Raw genomic sequence first — 9,016 nt, forward strand, 5'->3', positions numbered from 1 at the left:
AGCTCAGTGCCCCATTTTATAATTGGGTTGGTTAGCCTTTTACGGTCTAGTTTCTTGAGTTCTTTATATATTTTTGAGATCAGACCTTTGTCAGTTGCGGGGTTGGTGGCTGGAGAGATGGCTCAGAGGTTAAGAGCATTGCCAACTCAACTTCTATGTTTTCTTCCTCTCTTTGTTAGGTTGCTTTGGCTAAGGATTTACCAATCTTAATCTCTTTTTAAAAGAACAAACCCTTTGTTTTATTGATTTTTTTGCAATTTTAATATTTTCATTTCAGAAATTAAAGGGTCAATTTTGCTTTTTCTATGCCATCATTGAGTTTGATTTGTACTTATTTTAAGGATTACAGGTGCTTCATTCGATTATTAATTTGAACTCTCAATGCTAGTAAATTTTTCTTTTTTATTAGTTCTTCTGTGACACACTTTTCATTCAGTAGTATGTTGTTTAATATGCATGAGTTTATTCATTTTCTGAAGGTTTTAGTGCTGTTGATATTGCACTTTGTTATACTATAGTCAGATAAATATGTTGTGTTAATTCAATTTTTGAAGATATTTTGACACATGCTATTGTGCCCTAATTTGTTTTCAGTTTTGGAGAAATTCCCTACTGTTTTCAGATCCTTATACTCTCTTTTCTGCATGACCTATTTTTATACTGACTTTTCACTGAGGGTTGTATTAGACTTACTCGACCTTATTATCCAGTACCATCTCAGTTTGGCCTTTTCTCAGTACTTCTGTCTTTTTCATATCACTCTGTTCATATCTTGTATTGACTTCCTTATTTCCTTCAATTATCTGATTTTGTTCCCTTGGACTATATTCTGAGTTGTTTGAGCATTGTTGCAATTGTTCTATCAATTCTCTCTTTTTTGCAATTTCTTTCAGGTTGCTGTTATTGGGGTTTATAGTTATAGGAAGACAGGATGAGTCATTTTTGGAAGAAATATGTTATCCTGGATTTCATGTTGTTTTGTTTTCTTTGCAGTGACTTATATAACAGGAATCTAGGGACTTCATACTTCTCAGCACTGGTAGATAGGTGAATTTTAGAAGTGTGGCCTTAATGCTCAGCTCAGAAACCTGTGACCCCTATCTATTTTTGTTAGGGGCTTTGAGAACAGTAGAATTTTAGAATGGGCATCTGAGGACCTCATGCCTGAAGGCATGGAGAGTTAGGGTTCTATCAGAACTTTGAATGGAGTACTCAGTATCCAGACACCATTATACACCATTTCTGGGAGCTGGCTATACTCTGAAAACTTGTTCCATATAGTCAATGTCTAAGGATTTCTTAGCTATTGACAATGGAATAAAAGCAAAGTGGATGGATAATTAGTAAAATAATACAATACAGTAGTAATTGCATATTAATTATTGAATGTTACAGTCATTTCTAGATTTATGTATGTCTAATAATTTAAAGGATACAAATTTTTTCATGTCCTTCAGATGCTCTGGAATTTCTAAGGGTCATTTTTCAGTAGCTTGCAGCAACAGAAAATTTAAAGCAAATGCTAGGGAAAACTTCTTTAATACAAACTGAAGGAGATATGACAAGACTTATTTATCTACTTTTAGTATCATTTGAGTTTATCCACAGATATTCAACTGCAAAAGCTTGTACAGAATGCTTCTGTTGAAGGTAAGACAATAGAATGGTCTAAATATGTGACTGAATACAAAGGCCTCACTGTCTCCTGTAAATGTCAGATGTGAGACTGTAAAAGTTTATGGTGTAATGTGTATCAAAATTTAATATTATTTTTCATTTTTATAGGGAACCTAGTCCAATGTGACATAAGAGGAAGAACAACATTTTAAGATAAATTACAAAGACATTTATTTTAAAATAATTCTTGGTACATATGTAATTTTACAGTTTGCTATAGATAATAGAAAAATTATATACTAATAATGTGGATATTTTGTCTATTTGCATGATTATATCTTGGCTGAATATTTTGTATTGTAGAATGCAAAATACCTTCCATATTTTTCAGAGCTATAATATTCTGTCTTATAGATATATCATAGACAATGCATACATTAATTCAAAGTTCCTTAACAAGTCATGAAAAGTACCAAAAATTCCACATGTAAGTATGGATGTAGAGGAGGAACTCAAAGCCTCCACAACATATAAAGAACAGTTCATAGCAGCTAGGGCATAGTGAGCCTTATTGGGATGGGATTGGGGAATATGGCAGCTGTGAGGCTATCAATGTCTCAGTGATGGCCCATACCCAAGCTCATATGGTTGGCACTAATTGCAAATACTCTTAGTATTTTGAAGATGACATGAAGTCATAAATATGTATCAGAGAAATATTGTGCAATGGATCAAATCAAGATACATTTTATATATGTATATAATTCACAAATAACAGCTTATATGTGATTCAAATAATACTTTTAGAAAGTAAATGATTTTCTGGCTTTAGAAAAACAATGTGGAATGATTAAAACTTAGCAATGTACACTACAAGAAGCATTCCTTTATGTACAAACATGCATAACCACAATGAATTTTTACATTTTATTTTAATATAGATAAAGTTAGTTTGCAGTACTTGGGCTGACAATGTTTCCTACTAGACTCATATTCTCTATAAGATAGTGCCTGAAACAAATATGAGGAATATTCATCTGAGTTGTAATAGTTGCAAGAGACTCCCAAAGCAAGATAAGTTGTTGCTATAGCTTTTGACTGCCTCTCAGAGATTAAAACTTATAACAGAAAATACTGAAGACTTCAGACACAGGGATCAGAAGCTTTGAACTAGGTCTAACTTGAAACAGCTAACAATTTAGCATCTACTTGGTCACAGAATCTATAGAATATGCACCATTTTATTTATATTTATGTATTTATGTGCTCTCTCTCTCTTTCTCTCTTTCTTTCTCTCTCTCCCCCTCCCCCTCTTTCTCTCCAAGCATCTGTTTTGGAATCACTTGGTGGTTTTATTGTCATTACAGTTTATCAATGAACTCATCCAGAGCTATACATGTAGCAAATCCTTTTTTTTCCCAGAACAGAAGTGTTTCACTTCAGACTCTGATTCTATATGCTATGCTTATCCTGTAATATTCCTTATACGTACCTATTTTATCTGAGTACACAGCCCATCTCCTTCCAAGTACCTGTTCCTCAGCCACTGGCAATTTCTTGCCAGTAATCATAAAATCATCCTCCTCCCCAGAATATACTATGTACCTCTTTCAGCTTTTGTCTATGTGTCCACTGATATAAACTCATAAATTGATCAAGTGTGGTTGGGAAAATTGGAGCCTGTATGAAGGGTAGATTTGCCAAATATTCTTAATATACCTACCATAGTGTGCTATATGTCCACATTTTAGTTTCATTATGATGTTGTGATAAAAATATAATGACATGAAGCAACCTCGGAGATAAATAGGTTATTTAGTGCACATGTCCATAATACAGTGCACTGTAACACGAGCGGGCTGGGCCTGCTTGTTGGGGGTTTCTGTTTCGTCCAGTACCCCACAGCCGGCAAGCCCCAAATAATATCACACAGAGATTTCTATAAGTTATAAAGCTGATTGGCCTATTAGGTCAGGCTACTTATTGGCTCTTATCACTTATATTAACCCATTATTCTGATCTACGTTAGCCATGTGGCTCAGTACCTTTCACAGCAGGGCAGGTCACATGTTCTGCTTCATTGGTCTGGGCAGGAGTGGGAGGAATCAGCTTCCTCCTTCCCAGAATTCTCCTGTTCTCCTTGCATCATTTTTACTTCCTGTTTGGTTTTCTCACCTATACTTCCTGCCTGGCCAATCAACATTTATTTATAACATGATTGACAGAATACAGACAATTCTCCCACACCAGTGCACAGTGGCTTGAGTTTGAGGCTGGGTGCCCCATCACAATCATGATCAAGAGCTTTAGAGAAAGAAAGTATAAATTTTTACTTGATTTATTACTTGTACTTTGCTTGGATTTCCCAATATTATCCAGTTTAGGAACCTGTGACTTGGGAGTGGTGCTAACATAATTAGGCTAGATCTTCGCACATCATATACCATGAGGCATCCTTCAAAGATATGCCTACAGGCCACATTGTTACAGACAATCACTCATAGAATCTGTCCTGCCTGATGATTCTAAATTGAATTAAGTTGATAATTACAACTGATTGTCATATTACATTTAATTTCCCAAAATAGTGTTTATTTTACTTGTCATTTGTCTTGTGTTTTCCATTACTACTATTCTTTCTTTATTTTTATAAGGATTTTTTTATAATTTGCATATGTGTAAATTTTCAAAGATAAAAAACTTACTTTATTTTAGCAGTTGACAAAATACAATATCCTTTCAGGATAAAGTTCTTGGAGAGAGCAGGGGTACAAGGAACATATCTAAACATAATAAAGGCAATATACAGCAAGCAAATAGCCAAAATCAAACTAAGTGGAGATAAACTCACAGCCATCTCACTGAAATCAGGAGCAAAACAAGGTTGTCCACTCTCTCCATATCTATTCAATATACTTTTTAAGTCTCTAGCTAGAACAATAAGACAACAAAGGAGATCAAGGGGATACAAATCAAAAAGAAGTCAAACTCTCACTATTTGCTGATGGTATGATAGTTGACATAAGCAACCCCCCCAAAAAATCTACCAAAGAACTTCTACAATTTATAAACACTTTCAGTAGTGTAGCAGGATACAAGATTAACTCAAAAAGTCAATAGCCATGCTTTACACAGATTATAAATGGGCTGAGAAAGAATAAGAGAAATATCCTTCACAATAACTACAAATAGCATAAAATATCTCTGACTAACTTTGACCAAACAAGTGGAAGCCCTGTATGACAAGAACTTTAAATCTTTGAAAAAAGAAATTGAAACAGACACCAGAAAATGGAAAGATCTCACATGCTCTTGGGTAGGTAAAACCAACATAGTAAAAATGACAATCTTACCAAAAGCAATCTACAGATTCCACACAATGCCCATCAAAATCCCAGAAAAATTCTTCACAGACCTTAAAAGAACAGTACTAGACATCATATGGATGGAAAAAAAAACCCAGGGTAGGCAAAACAATGCTGTACAGTAAATGAACATCTAGAGGCTTCACAAGTCCTGTCTTCAAACTCTACTACAGAGCTACAGTACTAGCCTAATATTGGCATAAAAACAGACAGGAGGCCAATGGAACCAAATTGAAGACCCATATATCAATCGACACACCCATGAACACCTACTATTTGACAAAGAAGCAAAAAATATAAAACAGAAAAGAGAAAGCATAATCAAAAATGTTGCTGGCATAACTGGATATTAACATGTACAAGAATGAATATAGATCCATATCTATCACCATGCACAAAACTCAAGTGCAAATTGATCAAAGACCTCAACATAAAGCCAATTACACTGTACCTCATAGAAGATAAGGTGGGAAGTATACTTGAATTCATTGGTACAAGAAACTACTTCCTAAATATAACCCTAGCAGCACAGGCACTGAGAGAAATAATTAATAAGTAGGGCCTCTTGCAACTGAGAAGCTTCTATAAAGAAAAAGACATGGTCAAAAAGACAAAATGGCAGCCTACAGAATGGGAAAAGATCTTAACCAACCCCACATCAGACAGAGGTCTGATCTCCAAAATATGCAGAGAACTCAAGAAATTAGTAATCATAAGAACAAATAATCTAATAATAATAGGGTGACACTTGGGAAATTAGATCCATTCTTCTCACAGTTACTTAGCTACATGCTCACACGATTGTCATTCTAATGAGGAAGGAACACTGAAATGTGAAACTGGGCACATTCTGGTTGCTATTTATCACCACAGAGAAACTGGTTCTTGAGAAAGGTTTTGGGAAGACAGCCTCCAGAATGCTCTGATGGTCCCTGATTGCTCACTGTTGCTTTCACAGAATCCAAAGCTTGTTTTCTTTTTGCAAATTGGATTGTTCCTGAGACATGGCTAGGAAGAGGTGATGGTGAGTGCGCACAGTTTAATCTATGTCTGCCTGCTAAAATAAATGTTCATGTGAACATATGCCCCTTCTGAATGATCCCTCAGTACATGGACACTTGTCCCAAACTTTATACCCAAATGTGCAAGCCACACAAACATTATTATCAGTTTCTGAACTCTGAGAGAATAACCTCCCCAAACCAAGATATTCACTGACTATTGGATGTGACTTAAGCATCCAACAGTGACAGATGTTAAAGAGGAAATGTCCATCATTGCTGCCAGATGTTACTCTGAGAGAGGCAGAGGGAGTTGTATTGCCAGAGGAGAGCCTGTCATTCTGGGAAAAATGGGCTCTCCAAACTGTGAATTAGTCATGTCCTATTTGCTGGAAATAGTTTAGGTTAGGAGTGGAAATTTATAAGGCCATCTGCATTTAAACAGCAGTTTCTAAAAGTGAAATATATAGAGATGGTGAGGTTGGGATGAGAAGCTATGGCTGGAAGAACTCCTGTATATTACTGAACTCTATCATGTAATAATAAATTTTAATAAATACAATTAAAAAAAAAGAGAATATGTGGGGAAAGGGAACACTTCTATATTGCTGGTGGGAGTGTAACTGGTACAGACACTTTGAATACCAGTATGGCAATTTCTCAGAAAATTAGGAAAGAACCTTCCTCAAGATTCACTTTTGGGTATATACCCTAAGGATACTCAATTATACCACGTGGATATGTGCCCAACTATGTTCACATCAGCATTGTTTGTCATAGCCAGAACCTGGAAACAACTTAAATGCCCCTCAGTTGAAGGATGAATAAAGAAAATGTGGTACATTTATACAGTGGAGTGCTACTCAGCAGAAGAAAAATAATATCTTGAATTTTACAAGAAAATGGATGAAGCTAGAAAACATCATTTTGAGTAAGATAACCCAGACCCAGAAAGACAGTTATCATATGTCCTCACTCATAAGTGGCTTTTAAAAATAAAGCAAAGAAAACCAGTCTACAAATCACAGAGAACCTAGACAACAATGAGGTACCTAAGAGAGACATAGATAGATCTAATATACATGGGAATTAGAAAAAGACAAGATCTCTTGAGTATATTCGGAGCATAGGGACCATGGAAGATGGTTGAACGAGAGGGGAGAGGAAGGAAGGGAGCATAGAAAAATGTACAGCTCAAAAATCAATAAAAAGTTACTATATTTTAGTGAGCATATATTTAAATTTGTGTAGAATGTGTTCTAAAATTTATTATTTCTTTCTGTATTTATTAGAGACAGGATTTCACAATTTTCTGCATGAATGGCATAAAAGTCTATATGAACAGCAGGCCTGATTCTGATTCCTCAGTACTAATTTAAAACTATTTACACCTGGGTTTTTATTTTTTAATCGAATTTAAAAAGTAGCACAATGTTCCCAAAGATAACTGGGTGATACAGAACTCTCAGTTTGAATGAGGAAATTTATATCTGTGATATCCTTCAACTCTAAACACACAAAATCTTGTTTAAATGTTTTAAGGATACATGTCAATGATTTATAATAACAAGAATAAGCCAATTCAATGTAAGTATATAATAAGAAATAATAAATTAAAACAAAATTGAATTCAATAGGCATTCTTATAATGATACAGAAAATCAATAATGCTAGTTTTACTACAGAGAAAATTTAAAAAGTAACAAATCACAATCCAAACAAATATCAATATTAAATATTAAAACAAAGGATACTGAGATTCACAGAGTTAGTATAGATTATTTTCAGGAAAAATTGTCAGTTTTCTACTGGGAGAATTAGAAAAAAACACATTTATAGGAAAGACAGCAAAGTCATCCAGGCAAAACTGAGCTCACACACATATGAACTCAGAGTTACACACACAATCTGCCCAGGTCAAACCAGCCAAAATCCAAGCACTGAGTATCAGAGGTGGAAACAAAGTCCCATTCATCACAAAAACGATCCTTGCATTTGATATCTACTGTGAAAGTGAAAAGTTATTTTTTAGGAATTAGGAAAAGTGGGTATATTACCCATTTTCCATGGCTGGAACATAATAAGAAGTAGTTATTTGATAAAATAAAGCCAATTCTATGTATTTTTTGTGTTTGCTTTTTAAATTTTGTTTTGTTTTTCTATGTTTTTTTTTTTCATTTTGTATTGATTTTGTATGTCCTTAATTTTATTTTGGGGGAATAATTTAGAAGGAGAGACAGGTAACATAAAATTGGTTGGAAGGTGGGAGTATACATATAACAAAAAGAGACTTAAAAATAAAGACATTATTATTATTTCTTATTCTTTGAGAGTATTTCTCAGAAAGTTCTTACCTGTATCCTTTTTTAACTTTGCTTTTTTTTATTGCCCCTTTGTAAAATTTTATTTTTTAATTTTTTCCTTATTTTTATTGAGCTCAACATTTTTTTTTCTGCTCTCCTACCTGCCTCTTACGTGTATCTTTAAGTTGAAGTATTCTTCCCTCTTTTCTCATAGCAGTTTTGGGGGACGATATTTTATGATCTATATCTTAATTCATTAGCAGTTATGTGAAAGATGAGAGAATAGGTCTTTTCCTCCATCTTGACTTTCTAGTTTTCCCAACACTATTTGTTGAAGATGCCATCTTTTCCTCATTATGTAATTTTGGCATCTTTATTGACAAATGAAATAACAATAGCTGCTTGACTTCTATCTGCTCCTTATGGTCTACTGCCTTGAGTTATATGTCTGTTTTGATGTTAATATTCCACTTCTCTTATTACTATAGCTTTGCAATACAGCTTGAATTCAAATATGCTGATGCCTCACACAGTATTCATTTGTTCAAAATTTGGCTATCCACCACACTTTATAACTTAGTATCCTATTTTTTTATCACACACATATTACATATACATATATATTAAATATATATAAAAAGAAAAATTCATTGTTTTGTGGGCTGTACCCTGGCACTGGAGGTGTCTGCCTCTGGCGTGCCATACCTGGCTGCCAACCAGAATTAAAATT

This window comes from Microtus ochrogaster, chromosome X (genome assembly GCF_000317375.1).
Source record: "Microtus ochrogaster isolate Prairie Vole_2 chromosome X, MicOch1.0, whole genome shotgun sequence".
In the NCBI taxonomy this organism is placed as follows: Eukaryota; Metazoa; Chordata; class Mammalia; order Rodentia; family Cricetidae; genus Microtus; species Microtus ochrogaster.